This window comes from Pistacia vera, unplaced genomic scaffold (genome assembly GCF_008641045.1).
Source record: "Pistacia vera cultivar Batoury unplaced genomic scaffold, PisVer_v2 Contig127, whole genome shotgun sequence".
NCBI lineage: Eukaryota > Viridiplantae > Streptophyta > Magnoliopsida > Sapindales > Anacardiaceae > Pistacia > Pistacia vera.
This window is the reverse complement of record NW_022195325.1, coordinates 930,520-950,404: the sequence shown is the minus strand read 5'-3', so window position 1 is coordinate 950,404 and position 19,885 is coordinate 930,520.

Below are 19,885 nucleotides of genomic sequence, written 5' to 3'. Positions count from 1 at the left end.
AACTTGCTTAATTTCGCATTTATGAAACAATTTAAATATCATCTAAGTATTGCTCATCACAATTATAAATACAAAAGATATTAAAACTAAAACTCTAGTGAACAATATAAACAATTTTAAAATCCAAACTTTTTATTTTTTTATATTTGATTCATTCCTAACAATATGTGAATAAAACAAGAAGGGTGTTATAAACTTTTTTATTGAAAAATCTAACCTGACTGGACTAAACTTTTTGTATCTCACAATAGTGTAATATACTTCAAACCTTAAGGATAAAAGTACAAATAACCCCTTTTATTTATTCATTTTCTTAGTGTTTATATTTCCTCCTGTACCATCCCTTGGAAATAAAGTCATTCACTCTGTTTAGAAAATGATGGGTCCATTTGTTTTATTATTTTAAACCCTACTCTTTATCCTATTCCCAAAATACATGTTTGTTTAATTATTTGAGAAATACTATTCTATTTTTTTAATTACTTTTAGACCCCTTAAGTTATTAATTTAATTAAACACCCCTAGAAAAAAAGTTTAAAAATTAACAAAAACAACCCCACCCACCCATATTGCTAGATTCCAGCAATCACCTATCACAACGGTGTATAAACGACCAGAACTGGCCGGTAATTTACCGATTTAGCATTTTTTGATCAGATCCACAATGGATTTGATCGGAAAAGGCCAAATCTGGCCATCAACGACGACCAAAGAAATGGACGTCGTTGACGGTCAACGACGGCCAAATCTTGGCCATCATTGACTGACAACGATGACCATATTTTTGGCCGGTTCTGAGTTCTGACAGCCAAATCTGGCCTTTTACGGCTATTGACGGCCAAATCTGGCCGTAGATCTGGCCTTTTCCTACTAGATCCATGGTGGATCTGGTCGAAAAAGATCATATCGATGCACGACCGGCCAGATCCGATCGATATGCGTCGTAACGCCATTTTCCAGCTAGATTCCAATAGTGATGGCCGGAATTTGGCACTTTGGGTGGGTGGGAGTGTTTTTGTCATTTTACAAAATTTGTATATATTGGGGTGTTTAGTTAAATTAGCAAACTTAAGGGTTTTTTGTTACTTTTTAAATTTTACCTCATAATACTCACCCTATTCAACTATCCAATATTATTCCCAAAATCTTATCCAAAATAACAAAACAAACGCACCCATTAATTTTTCCTAAAAAATTATCAAAACAGAAAACCTCTTATAAATATCAAACAGTACAAAATTATTAAAAAAAAAAAATTCTTATAATTCAAAAATGCCATTGAAATATCAAATATTCTTTTATAAAATTATGAAAAAAAAAAACCTCTAAAAAGAGTATTTTAATATTTTTTGAACAAAATAGATGAATTTAAATATTAAGTTGTCTTAGAAAATGAAATAAACCCCATTATATGAGGATTGATGAAAGATACGTTGGTTTAACATATCTTAATACATAAGAGTGCGTTTGGTTTAGGGAATGTTGTATTATTGAAAATGTTATATTAATGGAAAGATAGATTACCTTGAGGGTGTGTTTGTTGGGGGTAATAAGGGATTACTGAGATAATGTCATCTTATATTACTTGATTACCACGTTTGGTTGTCAAGTAATATAAGATTTTGATATTCTTCTAAAACCAATAGTAGTTACGATTGGTAATATAGGCGGTAATCTGATTACCTTCATTTTCTTAAGTATTTTAAGATTACTTGGTAATCTTATTTTTGTTACAATTTTATCCCTTATTAATAAAATTTTAAGACAATAATGCCCTTGTTTTAAAAACAATTTACAAAAATACTAATTGACTATTTTATCCTTATATACAAAGTTTTTAGTACATAAATACCCTTGAAATTTAAAAAAATTACCTAAGGGTGATGGCCGGATCTGGCCACCACCACCAGTCACCAGCGACAGAATGGCTTATGACCGATCGATTCCGGCCGATTGTGTGCCGCTAAAGTCATTTCTGGCAAATCCATTACCGAAAATAGCCATATGTGGCCTTTCACGGCCAGATTTATGGTCATTTCATGGCCAAAGATGTGGCCGTGAAAGGCTAGATATTTGACCATGAAACGACCGTCATTTCACGGCCAGATCTCCACTATCACCACCAGAAGTGGCTTGGGGTGGATGGGGGTGTTTTTGTTAAGTTTTAAACTTTTTTGTTGCTGGAGTGTTTTAGCTAAATTTGAAATGTAGCAGGTTAAAAGAAATTATTCAAAAAATAATAATATATTAATATTTAAAAAGGAGGGCAATTTAGTAATTTATATAACATACCCATCAATTTATTTCAACCAACTAAACACATTTCCCTAAACATTCCGAATAATCTTCATGGTAATCTATCTTTCCATTAATACAACATTCTCTAAACCAAACACATCTTGAAAATTACTAGGAATGTTTAGGAAAATGTGTTTGTTTAGATTTAGACCTTTCAAAATGGGTCTATATCCGCGGGCACCTATTTTGAAAACGGGTATGGATAGGCATTTTAGGACTTATTTTCATGTGACCCGACCCAACTCGACCCATTTTTAAAACAGTTGGGCCAGGTATACCTAGACTTGGGCAAGGATTGATCCCAACCAGGTTTGAGTCTGGGCCTGATTAGGACTGGTCCCATTTGGGACTAGTCACTCATGGGCCTGGGACCAGTCCTAAGCCTATGAGAAATTTCATGGTCTAGACTGGTCCTGGGCCCATAGGACTGGAAAATTTTGTTCCACCCCCCAACTTTTTTAATATTTAAGAGGTTGAATAAAATTATGTAGAGGGGTTTATGTAATTCTTAGGAGCTTGGAACAATTTTTTGCACTCCTGGAGATTAGTAAATTTTGTAAAATATCAATTTAACCCTTAATATTTTTGTCAATTTCAAAATTATAGGGGGTTTTTAGATACTTTTTAAAGGACTTTTTGAAAAAATGCAAAAGGTTTTGAGCCCGAGCCTAGGACCAATCCCAGGCCCAGACCTTGGAGGAGGGCCCGATCTAGGGACTGGTCCCTCCTCCATGGGCCTAGTTCGGGTTTGGGACCAGGCCTCGTAGGATCGGTCCTTGTGAGGATCGATTTTTTGAGCCCCTTTTTTAGGATCGGCCCAAATGCCCAGGTCTAGATATACCTACAAGTACTCATATTTTGAAACAAAAAAAAATATCCCACTTCAAAAAAAGGCAAAGCCAGCCAGCAACAATGCTCTACCTAAAACCTATAATTCTTCAGTGATCAATATTTGGTTACCAAGTATATTCTTTCCTTTGCCAAACTGACGCTCACTCATTTCTTACTGTTTCAATATATTCTTTGAATTAGACGGTAGGCCCTCAACCTTCAACTATCGCATATGCTAATCATGCAATCATCATTGCATCAACGAAACCTAGCGTTACAATTCCTTTTCTTCCAATTTCTGTGTACATTGAATAGTATATATTTTGACAATATCACCCCCGCCTCGAACTATAAATCTCTTATAAAATCTCGTAGGATCTGTTTTATAGAAACATAAAGGCTTCGTTTGTTTTGCTTTTGGGAATACTATTATTAGTATTCCCAAAAAAATTAAACACTAATTTGTCATTATTCCCAAAAAATTATTCTATATTTTTCAATTTCTTTTAAACCTCTTTAATTTGTTAATTTAACTAAACACTCCCAAATATTTTTCTAAGAAATTGCAAAAACAGTCTGGCCACCCTCCGGCGGTGGTGGCCGGCTGTCAGAAATTTAATGGGTGTGTTGGGGGTGTTTTTGTTAACTTTTAATATCTTATTATAGGGTTGTTTAGTAAATAAACAAATATAGGAGATATTTTGTTAATTTTCAAATCCTACATCGTAATACCCACCTAATTTTTTTTTTTTAAATATTATTCTAAAAACTATTAGAATAATGAGTCAAACAGACCTAAAATACTTTTAAAATAACAAAAGGAAGAAATAAAAATATTACTTTCATCTTCCCAAGAAGAAGTGATTTGGAGCAATTAGACGTAATCCAAGGTCAAAATTCTTGTGTTGTCATCACCTTGGAGAAAACAGCTATGGCGAAGTAATGAAATCAAGTACAACAAACACATTAAATTAACATACAAACGAAGGTTGTCAGCCTTTTTTTTTTAAAAAAAAAAAACAACGGTCAATCCAATCCCTGATGCATCCCCAACCGTTCGATCAAGTTCCTAATTCGTGTAATGCTTCTGTTTAGGTGATTCAATGGTCCTGATTTAAGAAATCGCAAGCTTTCTGTATAACACAACCCTCCAAAAATTTGAAGGTTAAATTGGAATCAAACCTTTCCATAACTGGGGACTAAACAGAGTGAGTTGATGACACGTATCTAACTGCAAAAAATGAAAACAATAGAAACTGTGGGAGTGTAACTACAAAATTTGAAAACTGGAGTGAGAAAAAAAAGATATCCGCAAGTCGACCCATACCCACATATGGTAGGGTACAGGTCCAAAATATGTGACCTGTATAAAATCAATCTGTTTTGGCCCATACCCACACGACCCATCCATTTTGCCAAGTCTAATTAGATTGGAATAAATTGGTGAGTATGTTATATTGATATGTTTGGTCTGGAAAGATAAATTGGTGGGTATGTTATATTAGACCAGGCCTAAGGAGGAGGGCCCGGGCCCTCCACTGGGCCCTCCTCCAAGGCCCGGGCCCGGGCCCAAATGTTTTTTGCCTTTTATCATTTTAGTCATTTATAAAATTACATTAAACCCCCTAAAATAAGTATAAATTTAAGGACTAAAATAAAATTTTATAAAATTTATTAAAAAAAAAAAAATTTAACCATTGGCTGCCAACGGTCAACTCACACCAACGGTTATATTTATATAATTATAAGTTTTTTTTTTCATTTTCCCCCCCACAACTACACTATAAATAACCCTAAAACCTTTAATTTTTTTCACACCAATCAATCTCTCATTCTTTCATTCTCTCAATCTCTCTACTCCAAATCTCCAATCAATTTCTCATTCAATTTATATTTATAATTTATTTATATTATTCAAATTTTTTTCTATTTTTCAATATCATCATAATTTCATATTATTATTTAATTTCTTTTCATTTTAATTATTTATTATTTTATCATAAATTTATAATGTCTTCCCCAAATGAGTTTTACGTTCCATCCACCGAAGAAATTGAAGCCTTCAATCCATTTTCACCATTTCCTCCAGAGGATGCAGCTGTAATTCCACAACCACATTCGGCCGGGACGAGGTGTAGCCAAACACATGTGAGCTGCGAGTCAACGGGCACGGACATAGCCCAACCCCCCCGACCGTCAAAGAGGGTCGTGTCCGATGTCTGGCGATACTTCACCAAATCAAAACGGCCAAAGACAAATGGGGAGGGGGAAGAATCGTGTGGGATATGTAATTTATGCGGAACCATTATTGGGGCTGAGAAGGGGACTTCGACGATGCGACGACACGTAGAGAAGAAGCATCCCCAAATAAATGCATCTTCAAGCGGATCAGGTAGACAAATTCAAACTCAACTTAATTTTAATCCACAATCCTCAACTCTCTCAACATGGCAATACAATACACATGTTGCACGAGAGGAAATAGCAAGATATATAGTTGCTACGGACTCTCCCATTTGTTTATCTGAAAATCCTTTTTTTGTTAATATGGTTAAAACTGCATTTTGTCCAGCATATACCCCTGTTAGTAGAAGTACAAGTAGAAGAGATATACTAAAACTTTATAACAAAATAAATAATAAACTTAAAAACGAATTTCAAAATTTTAGGAATATATCTATTGCACTTACATCAGACATATGGGCTTGTAGATCAAAAACCGATTTTTTAACTGTTACAGTACATTTCTTAGATCATAATTGGGGTTTACAACAAAAATTGATAGGTTTTAAACCATTATATGAAAAACATAGTGCTGAAACTATTTATTTTACGATTCTTGAAGTTTTGCAAGAATATTTATTAACTGATAGAGTTGTAGCGCTAACGCTTGATAATGCAGCTGCTAACACCGCGGCAATATCTTTATTTGAAAAGAAATTGGATCCGCTTGGTGAAGGCAAATTTTATCACCAGAGATGTGCTTGTCACATCATCAATTTGATAGTTAAAGCAGGTTTAGATGCTATACATTCAAAGATGGAGAGGGTGCGTAGAGCTATCGGATTTATCGTCGGCGGTAGCAATAAAAGATGGCAGGAGTACGTCAAATATTGTAAGCAAGAGGACCCACCGGTTCGACCTTTGAAGTTATGTACAGACATGCCTATCCGTTGGAACTCTACCTACTTGATGTTGGAAAAAGCTTTGCCAACCGCGAAACAAATTACAGATTTCGTCAACCGGAAGAACTATCCAGAGGAAGTTGTCAACTATGATGATTGGGCGGTTTGTGAACTTTTTTATTCATTTCTTAAAATTTTTTATGATGCTACTAATACATTAAGTGGTATTTATTATCCAACTACTAATTTAGTGTTAGATATTTTAGTTCAAATTGCTAAAACTTTTGATCAATATAGACATGATAACATTTTTAGTGAAATTGTTTCAAGTATGGAAGAAAAATATAAGAGATATTGGTTAGATATTCCATTCTTATATGGATTAGGCCTTTTTCTAGATCCTAGGTTTAAATTATCCGTAGTTAACGGTGTAATTACTGAGTTAGGCCATTATTTAGGACATGATTATACGTCTTATTTGACTGACTTTAAACACAAATTGGATAGGCTTTTTTCTTTATATGAGAACAGATACAATGGAAGTAGAAGTGGAAGTGGAAGTGGAACGTCTAGGAGAGGCGATCAGGACCTTGATGTAGCCCCCCCTCAAGGATCGAGCAAGTGGGCGTATGTGGGACGTGGCGGAAGCTCCAGCTCAAGCTCCAGCTCGTACATACATAGACCAAATGAGATGACTCGCTACCTACAGGTGGACTTGACCTTTATGACGATGAAGGAGCAACTTGACATGGATATTCTTCAATGGTGGAACCAACAAGAAAGTCAATTCCCCATTATATCCCAAATGGCAAGTGACATTTTATCTGTGCCGGTTTCTACAATTGCATCCGAGTCAACATTTTCAACGAGTGGTCGGATTGTTGAAGACAGAAGATGTTCTTTAACCGATGAGATGATTGAAGTGATAACGTGTTTACGGGATTGGACTCATGCAGAAAGAAGACTACAATAGCACCCTGAAGATCCCGAACTACTCGAACTCTTTAGGAATACAGATTTGAATAATGTAACTAGTGTTGACGATAAAATTGAAGATGAATAATTTAATAAAAAAATTATTTAATTGTTTATTTTTGAAGCGTGAATGTGTGAAATGTGAATATTACATTTATGTTAAAAATTAAAATTAACGATTAATTTATGATTTTTTAAAATTAATTAAATTTTTAGAAACTTACTAATCAACTCCTAAAAAATACTAAAAACCCCTATAAAATTTCGTTTTGCCCCCAAAATATTAAAAAAAATTGAGGGGGGAAAATGAAAATTTTCAAACCCCATGGGACCGGTCTAGGACCGGTCTTGGGCCCATGGGACCAGTCCTGACCAGGCCTAAGGCCTAGTCCGGGTCTTGGTTTTTCTCATGGGCCTGGGACCAGTCCCAGGCCCATGAGAGACTGGTCCCATTTGGGACCAGTCCCAAAGGACCAGTCTGGGCCCGCAAGGGACCGGTCCCTTGCCCAGCTCTATGTTATATAGATTATTAAATTGCCTCCCGTTTTTAAATATTAATATAATACTTTTTTATTATTATTATTTGAATCATTTCTTTTAACCCCCTATATTTGAGCTTTTTCCAAAACTTTCCAATTACGTAAAAGTTTAATTTCTAACAAAATCACCCCCATCCACCCTAAGCCACTGCCGACAGTCATCGGAACGACGCAACCAATTGGATTTGGCGATTGTGCGTCGATATGGCAACCAGAATCTAGCCGTTGGCACCGGCTAGATCTCTGGCCATAGATATGGCCGCTTATAGCCAATTCTATGGTGGATTTGGCCGTTCTGGCCATATCGACACATGATTGACTAAGTCTGGCCAGTTGCGCATCATTAGAGCCTCATCGTCTGGTGGTGGCCGTTGATGGCAATGACGATGGTCGACGACCGAAAATAGGGGTATTCGGTTTTGGATGCCCTATAATTTTTTGAAGAAACTGGAACTGGAACCAACGGTTCCTTGAAATTTGGAATCGGAACCAAAACTGACGATTCCGATTCCCAGGTACCCAAAACTAAATTCTGTAACAACGGTTCCGGTTCTGGTTCTGGGTACCCTGACCCCCCAAAAGTTTTGAAAATGGCAAAAAAACCTTAAAAACCTACAAAAATCTTACCCCCCCCCCCCCCCTTCTTTGGAACTTGTTAACAAAAATAAAATTACAAATTATAAATTCAAAATTACAAACTCCATTACTTTGTAAGGATAGATTCTCAAAAGTCAAACCAACTTACTTTAAATGTTATGAAATATAAATATAAATGTATTCACATTACTTTTTCTACAAAAGTTTTTATTAACCCCCTACTCTTTAATTTTATTTTATATTAGTCTCAGTTCCCGGTTTTGATTCTGGTTCCTAACTATAAGAACTAGAATCGGAACCGCACAGTAACGGTTCCAAAAATTTGGAACTGAAACCTACCCGTTAACGGCCGGTTCCGAGTAGGAACCGAAACCAAACCCCGGGTACCTGCTGGTTCCGGTTTCAATCCGTTCTTTTGAACACCCCTAGCCGGAGATGGTTGCTGGCGGGCGGTGGTGGTCTTGGGTGACGTACAATTTGTTTTAAGTTACTTGCAATTTGTTCAAATACAAGGACATTACTATCAAAAAACTTAATTAATTAGAGGTAAAATTGTAATAATTGGTTCTTGTAAATTAATTTCAAATTAAGGGTACTAATATAAGATGAATCTCTGTCAGAGTAATGGGAGATAACCTCCAACTAAACACACCCTAAGAGAAAATCAGAGGGGAGGGAAAGCACGTGAACCTACCTCATTTATATATTAAACAATTAATACAATCTTATTCTTCTTTTATATTTTCTCCTCTCTCTTCAAATACTTTTTTTTTTTTCAAATTAAAATTTTGGACACAGAATTATGATTGGGTTACTATTAGCATATTTAAGATAAGTTTTTCTGGACAAATAAAATAAGTAGTAATTTAAAAATGTTTTATCGGGTGTGTAGGTGGTACATTTTGTATTTTATTTTGGATTTTCGTATAAACATGCTGAATATATTTTTACTTTTTGTATTTTTAAATACTGTTTTCACACATACATATCGAACATTTTTCATTTTTAGCATTTTTTAATCATATTATTTATTCTCTAAAAAAAAAAAAAAAAAACACAAATTTTATAAGGCCCCGTTCCTTTACAAATTTTATGTTTTATTTTTTATTTTTAGAAAATCGCACAAAATGTGCTTGTTTACGTTTTCCTTTTTCTTTGCCCTAAATTTATTCTCTTTCTTTATTATATATATTTTTTTATCTTAAAACAAAAGCTTTTCTTTTAAATCAAATTTTTTTACACAAGATTTCAAATGAAAATAAAAAATTGATATATTTAAGATGAACAAATGCTATTTGGAAAGGTTTATTTATTGTGCAGATGATAAAATTTCATAGTTTTTACCATACATTGTCTTCTTGAAAAAAAGTGTGTTTTCCTTCAATATCTTTCGAAAAAACAGATAACAAAAGACACCAAAATTCATAAAACAACAAACCGTCACTCCTTTCTTTGTCTTCAGCGTTTCAGTTGAGCTTCCATGCCAGACTGAGCCCTGTCTAAACCCTTTTGAAGACCCACCAAACAAACCCCTCAATCAATTCACACATTTTTTTCAAACACTAAGAATGTGTTTTCTTCTTCAACACAGACTCTCATTCTTCATGGGCTCTCGCAGAACCTCGAGAGCACCCCTTCTTACACACCTCTTTCCTTCTAATACACACCTCTTACAATCCTCTTCACACCTTCTTCCTGCTTTGGCTTTGAAATCTATTGATACGAGATTTTGCACCAACAAAACGCACGTGCGAAATGTTGCAGGGGCCCCAAAATCACATGAGAAAGTAATGGATGAGAGATAGTAAATGCAAGGGAGACAATTTTTAAAGTGGTTCGGATGCTGAGGTAGCAAGTCCTACGTCCACTGATGCTTATATTGATGATAGGGGCCAGGTCGCTATTAGCTGACTGACTTTATAATGATATTACAAGGTATCAATTGCTAAGAAAAGAGAGAGTAATTAATCAAGTGAAAAATGTGCGAATCCCTTTAATGAGAGATGAATTCCTAATTTATAGTCAGATGCCTTGAGGCAATCATCATTAAATCTACAAGTTGGTGGGATTATCCGTGCAAATCTTTCTTTATGTCACATTGCCCACCTTCCAGAGTGATTTGCACGATTTAGAGCAAGGATTGGACACGTGGGAGCACCATAGCCTCCTGACTAGCCTGACGCGTGCCAACTATCCTGCTGTTCCAATGATCTGACTTTTGCGGGCTAAAGGGTCCTGACGTCAGCCCTTATACCTTTAGGCATAACAGAAGCCCTCTAGTTTTTATCGTTTGAGGATTGAACCTTGGAAACTACAGGTCGTGCCGCGGTTAGATGATTTCTGAAAACTTTAATCTGTTCGAAAGTAGGTCGGAGCGGCATTTGCATGAGCGCGACCTCGCATGCTCAAGGACGAGTGACCTGGTTTCGTCTGACGTCACCCGTTTATTCTAGTAACAGGAAGGCATTTAATGAAGCCATCCCTTCGCTGACATGTGTGCTCCTTTCTTGGCGAATGCCAGCCAATCACATTTAATGCCTTGCATGCTGAAACAGTGCACTTTATCAGGACATTAAATGCAATATGCGTTGGAACGGTGCACCTTACCAGAGCATTAAATGAAGATTTGAGACGCAATTAATGCTCTGAGAGAGATATGGCCGTCGTTTAAGCTTTTCAACTAGAAAGGTGAAAGTTTGACTTCATCCAGTCGTTTCGCTTACCCTTCCTCGCTGATGAGTGACACGTGGCCAAGATCAATGGTAAGAAACCTTTACCGCTCGAACGTCGTTTCAATTCCGGGACATCCTAGCGCCGATCCATGCGCTATAAAAACCACAAATCGTTCTCAGGCAATGTTACCAAAGCCTTTTTCACAGAGAGCAAAAGATTTTCGCAGGCCAAGAACCTTTGTCTTCCAGACTTGCATTTTTTTGGCATCTGAAGCAGACACCGTTGTCGTACTCCGAGAGGTAAGAGTTTTCTTGCCATCATCTCATTTTTTCCATGAGTTAATGGCATCGGTCTTTCGGTAACCCATCGGAGACTAGTCGTCTGCATCGGGCTTGAGCTGCCATTTGCTAGGGTATTTATTTAGGATTTAAGGGAGTTTATTTCCTCCCATGTCATCGTACAATATAGCGTACAGAGACCAAATAATCCCTCTACTTGTCGCTTTTGCAGACTGGCAAAATGCACCCCTCAGATACCAGACCTGAGCAGGGAACCAGCTCGTCCCCGCATGGTGCTCCTAGCATCCCTCTTGAGGTTTTCTTGGTACTCACCGAGGAAGAAATTGAGAGGGTAATAAGCCAATTTGGCATTGAAGTGGACGTATTCCACAACCTGACGCACTTGTCGCGATACCCATCAAAAGGCTTGGCCGCGATCTCCGAGGAGATTATCAAGGGTGGAGGACTTATCCCCCTGCACCCTTTCATTAGGTCGTTTTTTGACCACTTTGGGGTCGCACCGATGCAGCTGACCCCGAATGCGTACGTCATTGCTGTTGCAATGTATATCGAGTGCCGAGAAAACAGACTGGGTGAACTGACAGCCTTGGAGCTCGGCTGCTCGTATTATCTGAAGAAGAGCAAGGACAAGGACAAGGACTCGTATTACTTGTCTAAGCGACCTACCATTGCCGACGGGATACACAGTTATCCCAGCAACGCGGGGGCCTACGAAACAAATTTTTCTTCTTTCGTTACGGTGGCCATTGCCGCTTCCAGGATCCGAGTAGGCTTCTTTCTCTTTGTTTGTATTTTTGTTTTGTTTTTGGCAAACTTATTGTGCTCGAAGCGTGTTCGCTATAACGACCTGATTTTTCTTTCTAGACAGTTAACAAGACAACTGAAATAGGGTCGCTCCACGACAAAGGAAGAATCTTGCAGTTCGGCTCCCTTACTGAGGACAAGCGCGACGCGAGGACACTTGTGACAACTGCGAATTTGCGGAAGTACGGTTTCTTTAACGCCAGCGCGTCGTTAGAGCCTCCACAATGTAAGTTTCCCTAACTGACTCTTTTCCTGGTCGTGGAACAGAATACTTTCATTGACCTCGCCTTGCATGCAACAACAACCATGCCACCAAAGGAACCAGAGCAACCTCGTCGAAGGCCTATCAACTTTCCTCGGACGAAGAAAGCTAAGGCGGCTGAAGCTACATGAATAGCCCCCTAGGCTGAGGGCGCGACCTTCTGAAATGCCTCAGCCACAGCGAGCAGAGGACGCACCAACTAGAACAACGAAGGTCGCCTAGCCGTCGCCTGCTCGGCCAAGGATGAAAACCATGGCTCAGCGGAAAAAGAGGAAGCAGATTCAGGCTGAAGAATCAGAGACTGAATCTGAAGGCGAGCAGCCAAAGAGGTCACGACCAGACGCGAGCAAGTCGGGCAAGGCACATATGGACGACGCGACGGCTGTTGAGGCAGTGAAGAAGGGTCCATTAGTATTGGACTCGCTAGGGAACTTGCCGGAGTACCTACAGCCGGTGGTGTATGCCTTGCTAGAATGCGGACTTTCAGAATCTTTCTAACAGTTCGTAAGTTCCAGTGACGTGGACCTAATGTCCACATCGATCCAGCATATAAGCAAGGTGAGCGAACTATCCTTGGCGAGGACTTAGCTTCTTTTGATTATCTAACTCTTTCTTCTTTATTTCACAGGCTCTTCTTTCCATGAGAATGTCCATGGAAAAGATACAACTGGGAGCTGCGAAGGGAGGTGCTACCCTGAAGGAAGAGAACGCAGTGCTTAAGCGAAACTTGGAAGCTGCCGAAGTAGAGAGAAGCCTGTCTCTCAAATTGGCAAACAGTTATTTGAATGAAAGAAATGCGGCTCTTTGCACGGTGGATTTCTAGAAAGCGCAACTCGAGAAGCAGGGAGAGGAGATAAAGGAGCTGCAAAGGACCATAGCCAGACTCTCCAAACAGGCCGGAGAGAAGGACCAGGAGCTAAAATCGACCTCCTTGTAGGTCGCGCGAGCAGAAAAGGAGAGAGAAGCCTCTGAGAAGCTAAGGCAGGCTCTTGAAGTCGAACTTCAGGAGAGTCAAGGGAAAGTTGCTTCCTTGACAGTGGAGGTCGAGGAGAAGGCTGCCGAATGGGCAATCGATTCTATTTATGCCTTGCGACCAACAAATCCTCTTCTAGACATGTCTGACCTCCCTGCAGACTGGCAGGAAACACTCATGTCCATGGCATGGGAGGATGATGAAGCGGCGGCCTTCTGACCAGAAGGTTCAGGACACGCAGCGGACAAACCCTCAGCTGACCAACCCTAGGACGAGGAGGTCAGCCCCGTAGGGGTTGGATTAGGTCTTGTAATCATGTCTTCTTTCCTGCTATACTCCATAGTAATGAAATACATTTTTGCCTTTACAATTTTCTGTTCGCTTTATCATACATGAGTTCTTTCCGATCGTTTACATTCATTGAGTCAAAGATAACATAACTTATTCACACGAAATGGATTATACATAGAGATCGTTTACAAACGCTCAAGATAAAAACTTTACAAAGAAATGACTTAAAAAAATCAGAAATTAATTTACAAGGAAAGCTGAGTTCGAAATTACTAATAGTATGGCCGAAGATGTTCAACATTTCAGGCCCGAGGTACCTTGGAACCGTTTAGCCTTTTGAGATGATAAGTCCCCGGTCTGATTACTTTATCAATGTGGTACGGACCTTCCCAGTTCAGCCCTAAAACTCCAGCACTTGGTTCTCTGGTTCTGAGGAGAACTTCTTTTAAAACCAGGTCGCCGACCTGGAAGTCTCTTCGCCTGACCTTTGAATCGAAGAACTTCTTTGTGCGTTGCTGATAGGCTGCTATCCTTAGCAAAGCCTTGCTGCGATGTTCTTCAATAAGGTCCAGGCTCGCCCTTATGAGTGCTTTGTTATCGGTCTCTTTGTACAAGTCTCCCCGAAGCAAACTAGTTCCTACCTCGATGGGAATCATTGCTTCGTACCGGTATGCCAACGAAAAGGGTGTTTCCGAGGTGGAGGTCCTTGGAGTTGTTCGGTATGCCCATAGGACTTTGGGGAGGTCGCCGTCCCAATTCCCCTTAGCTGCACCAAGTTTTGCCTTCAGAGTGTGCTTGATGGTTTTGTTGACAGCTTCAACTTGGCCATTTGCTTGTGGTCTTGCGACAAAGGCGAATTTCTTATGGATGCCAGCTCATCACAAAACTATTTGAATTCCTCATTGTCGAACTGTTTTCCATTATTTGAAATGAGGGTATGAGGAATTCCAAAACGGCACACAATATTCCTGAAAACGAAGTCCTTCAGCTTTCTGGTCGTGATCGCAGCTAGCAGTTCGGCTTCTACCTATTTGGTGAAGTAATCTACCGCGACCACGGCATATTTGACTCCCCTTTTTCTAACTGGCAAGGGGCCAATGAGATTGATCCCCCACATGGAAAAAGGCCAGGGGCTAGTCCTAGTTATCAGTTCGTGGGAGGGAGCTCGCGGTATCCTTGTGAACCGCTGACACTTATCACATCTCTTGACAAAGTCATAAGCGTCGTCTTGAATTCGGGGCCAATAGTACCCTTGACGAACAACCTTGTTTGCAAGAGATCGTGTGACGATGTGATTACCGCAGATCCCTTCATGAATTTCCCTCATAATGTAGTCCGCTTCTTCACTGGTTACACATCGAATGAGAGGGGCACTAAATCCTATCTTATACAGCTGGTCCCCGATGAGGGTGTAGTGAGCGGATCTTGTTCGTACGACCCTTGCCTCGACCTTGTAGTCCGGCAAGATCCCATTCTTGAGATACAGAAAAATGGGAGTCATCCAGGAATCAGAATGAGTCGCATTCACGGCCTGTTCGATCGGGCTGATACTTGGGGTTTCGACGAGCCGAACAGGAATGCTATCTGGTGCCTCCGAGTCCAACGACGAGGCTATCCTTGCCAGGGCGTCCGCCACAGAGTTGTTATCTTTGGGAATCTGAGTGATTTCAAAATGTTTGAACGGCTCGAGTGCGACCTTGGCTTTTTTCAGATAACGGACCATGTTCTCTTCCTTGGCTTGATATTCCCCCAAAATTTGGTTGACGACCATCATGGAATCGCTGTACACACTGATCGTGGTTGCGCCCATTTCTTTGGCCAACCACAACCCGGCGAGCAGAGCTTCATACTCAACCTCGTTGTTTATTGCTTTAAATCCGAACCGAAGAATGCCATGAATACGAGCCCCTTCGAGGCTGAAAACAAGGAGACCAGCATCGACCATTTTTCTGTTCGATGACCCGTCGACTAGAGGCTCCAGGTCGACAGGTTTTAAATATCTTCCTGGATGGCTTCGCCAGACTGTTGCTCGCTCGGAAGATAGGAAAATTTTGAGATGAAGTCAGCAACTGCCTGCCCTTTTATAGTCGATCTCAGCTTATACTTAAGATCGAACTGACTTAATTCTATTGCCCATTTAAGTAATTTACCCGATGCTTCTGGCTTTTGAAGGACTTGTCTGAGTGGGTAATTAGTCATCACATGGATAGTATGGGCGTGGAAGTAAGGTCGCAACTTTCTGGAGGCGATCAGTAAGGCATAGGCTAATCACTCCATTTTTGGATACCGCATCTCAGCATCCGTCAGGAGCTTGGTATCATAGTACACTGGCCACTGCGCCTTTTCCTCTTCTTGAATTAAGGCTGCACTGGCTGCGAACTGAGAAACGGATAGGTATAGAAGTAGGATTTCTTGCGGAAAAGGCTTGGACAAGGGAGGTGGTTTCCCAAGGTGTTCTTTTATGGTTTGGAACACCTGTTCGCACTCGGGTGTCCACTCGAACTTCTTGTTGGCCTTTAGGACATTGAAGAATGGCAAGCAGCGGTCTATTAATCTTGATATGAAACGACTAAGTGCCGCTATTCGCCCGTTAAGACACATGACCTGCTTTTTGCTGGTCGGGCTCTCCATGTCAAGCAGAGCTTGAATCTTCTCTGGGTTTATTTCTATCCCCTGCTGGTTAACCATGTACCCCAGGAACTTTCCTAATGATACTCCAAATGAACACTTGAGAGGATTCAGTTTCATCCTATACAGCCGGAGGATGTCAAACATCTCAGCGAGAAGCGCAATGTGCTCTGAGGCGACCTGGGATTTGACTAGCATGTCGTCCACATAGACCTCCATTGTTCTTCCAATCTGGTCGGAGATCATTCGGTTAACCAATCGCTGGTAGGTCGGGCCAGCGTTCTTGAGGCCAAAAGGCATAACTTTGTAACAATACAGCCCCCGGTCTATAATGAAGGACGTATGCTCCTCGTTTGGCCCATATATCAAAATTTGATTATATCCCGAGTATGCATCCATAAAACTAAGCAGTTCGTGCCCCGAGGTGGCATCCACGAGCTGGTCAATTCTTGGCAGGGGGAAGTTGTCTTTAGGGCAGGCCTTATTGAGGTCGCTGAAGTCGACGTAGGTTCGCCACTTATCATTTGGCTTCTTTACCAGAACCGGGTTGGCAACCCAGGTCGGGCAGAGTGCCTCTCGGATGGACCCATTTTTGGAAGAGATTGTCCACTTCTAATTTCAAGGCGGCATACTGCTCCGGATCCATTGCTCTTCTTTTTTGGCGAACGGCTTGGCTTCACTGTCGATGTCAAACGCATGGCAAATGATGTCCGGGCTGATCCCGACCATATCTGCATGCGACCAGGCAAACACATCGATGTTTTCAATTAGGAAGCTTATCAGCTCGGACACGACCTGGGGGTTGAGACATCTTCCAATTCTTAACACTTGGCTCGACTCTTTTGGATCAACTGAAACCTCGGACAGATCCTCAACCGGGCCACTGGGAGGGATTTCCTGGATTCGAGGATCTATATTATCCTCTGCTGGGCCAGGCTGTGGCTCGATCTGGTTGATCGTCATAGCCTGGCGGGGCACACATCGCGAAATGTCCATTCCTTTACACGCCATCTGCACTGCTTTTATGTAGCAGTCGCGAGATGCGCTTTGCGATCTGCTCACTTCCCCTATCCCCGTTGGAGTTGGGAACTTCATCTTGAGATGATATATGGAAGTGACTGCCTTGAAGCTTCTCAACAGAGGTCGCCCCAAGATTCCATTGAAGACCGATGGGCAATCCACAACCAAGAATTCAGTAACCCTAGACACCTCGTCGTAGTCACCGAGCGTGACTGGGAGTTGGATCGTTCCTTTGGGGATCAGGTGGTCTCCTGTAAAGCCATATAGAGGGATTGAAGCGGGCTTCAGGTTGGCCTTGTCCAAGTTCATTCTTTCAAAAGCAGTCTAGAACAGGATGTTCACAGCGCTTCCGTTGTCCACGAGCATTCTGAGGACATTATGGCACCCTATTAGGGGCGTGATCACAAGGGCATCATCGCGAGGATGATGCAAACGAGCTGCCTCCTTCTCATAGAAGGCAATCGGCTCCTTCTTTCGAGCCTTTTGTGATCGTTGCGATATGCTCATCACCCTGATCGGGTCGTGATGGGCTTCGCGAGCCTACCTTTCCTGCATGCCTCACGTGTTTCCTGCGAGGAGCGGTCCTCCAAAGATTATGTTAACGCTGCTATACCAACTGCGATTACGACGTTTTCTTCCTTGTTCCTCTTGGTTCTTCTTGTAGATGTAAAAATCTACCTGTACGGAAGGGGGGTCTGATCCCGTGAGGATGAGGCCACTAGTGATCTGCTGTACCTGCACACGTAGAAAAACACATGTGTGAAGCGAACGGGAAACACTGGAGTGGTGTTTGCCGTAGGCACTCCGACGCTCAAGTCAGCAAGGTTGAAAGGCTAATATAGTGAGGGCTAGGGAGTAAGAGGTTACCGAAAGTCTAGTCAGGGACTGTGACTATGGCGGTGATGTAAAGCTCTCGAATAGGAGCTTCGGGTGTGAAGGTGTAATGTCCTTTGTGAGAGGGCTGGCCTTTGTTTATATAGTGACTGTCTAGTCTCCCAATTCTGGTAGGAGTAGGAGTCCTAATGTGACTCTGGTGCAAACCCTAGAAGAATTAGGGCCGTAGTAAGCTATCTTACCAGTGTCCGAGTAGGAAGGTGATTCTGATAAGGAAAATGTTCTGAACAGGAAAATGACTTCGAATAGGAGATTGATCAAGAACAGGAATATGATCAATGGGCCGTGGGCTCGAAGCTTGCCTATGAACCCAAGAAGTGAGCTGGAACTGGGAGGCCCGTACCTAGATAGTTTGGGTCGGCCATATTTCGTATCAAATGGGATCGATCTGGCTTGGGCCTCTTTAGGACTGGGCCCGGTCTTTCCTTCACTAGTGGTCTTGTTTGCTTATTTGGGCCAAGGGCGATTTTTGGCCCTAACACTTCTCTTTTGCAGGAGCGGAGTCATCAATATACTCCTTGAAGTGCCCTTTTTTTATGAGCTCTTCGATCGCTTGCTTTAGAGCTTTACATTCATCTATATGATGCCCGTTGTCCCGATGGAAGCGACAGTATTTTTTATTATTTCTGGTTGCCGCGGGAGTTTTCATGGGTTCTGGCTCACCGAGCAGACTAGCCTCCTCGGATTTATCAAGAATGGCTGATACAGACACATTCAGTGGAGTATAATGAACTCTGTCGCGGTCGCGACAAGGAACATGAGCATATGATTTCTTGTGCTCATAGCGGGGTTTCTTCCCTTTTCGTTGATCGTCAGCGTCTCCTATGCGATCAGCTCTTCTACTTTCCCCCCAACCAGACATACTGCTTGATGCGCCGGGGTCACGACGGCGTAATGCCGCCAACGAATTTTCTATTCTGAGCTATTTCTCCACAAGGTTGTAGAATCCTATGAGGGAGACATCGTCCTCAGCTTATAATTCCTTCCACAGGTCGGTTTGTGGGCGAACCCCGGCTATAATGAGAGTCTGAATAGACTCTTCGGGAGTATGAGCCACCTTGTTAAGTTCCCTTTGGAAACGGTCAATGTAAGACTGGAGGGATTCATCCCTTTCTTGCCTTATGTTGCTAAGGTAGCTCAAAGGCATTGAAAACTTCTGATTCGCTTGAAAATGCCTTAGGAACGTCGTGCTCATCTGACGCCACGAACTGACCGACCCTGCTATGAGCGACCTAAATCATCGTTTGGCATGGGAGGTCAATGCTATTGCTAGATAGCGGCATTTTTCCAAGTCTGAGACTTGGTGAAGCTCCATCAGATCGTTAAATTCATACAGATGATCCTGCGGATCGGAGTTTCTATCGGAGTTTCTATCAAACGCCCGCATGTCGGGCATCCTGAATCCTGGTGGGAGTGGAGTAGCTAACACCTCAGGAGAGAAGGGGGACGTAGATGCGACATGTCCCTGCTTATTTTGCTGGGCCCTTAGCCTGTCTAGAGCTTGTTGCAACTACTCAATTTGCGGCAACGGAGCCACTTGGGGGTTGCTTTCACCCACGCGAGTTCGATTCTTGCGGTTATGATTGAGGAAACTCCAGAGGTCGGGCTCTTCTTCGCCTCGGCTGGCGGTTCCAGCCACTCTTGACACACGCTGACTAGAGGCATGCGATGGCGAT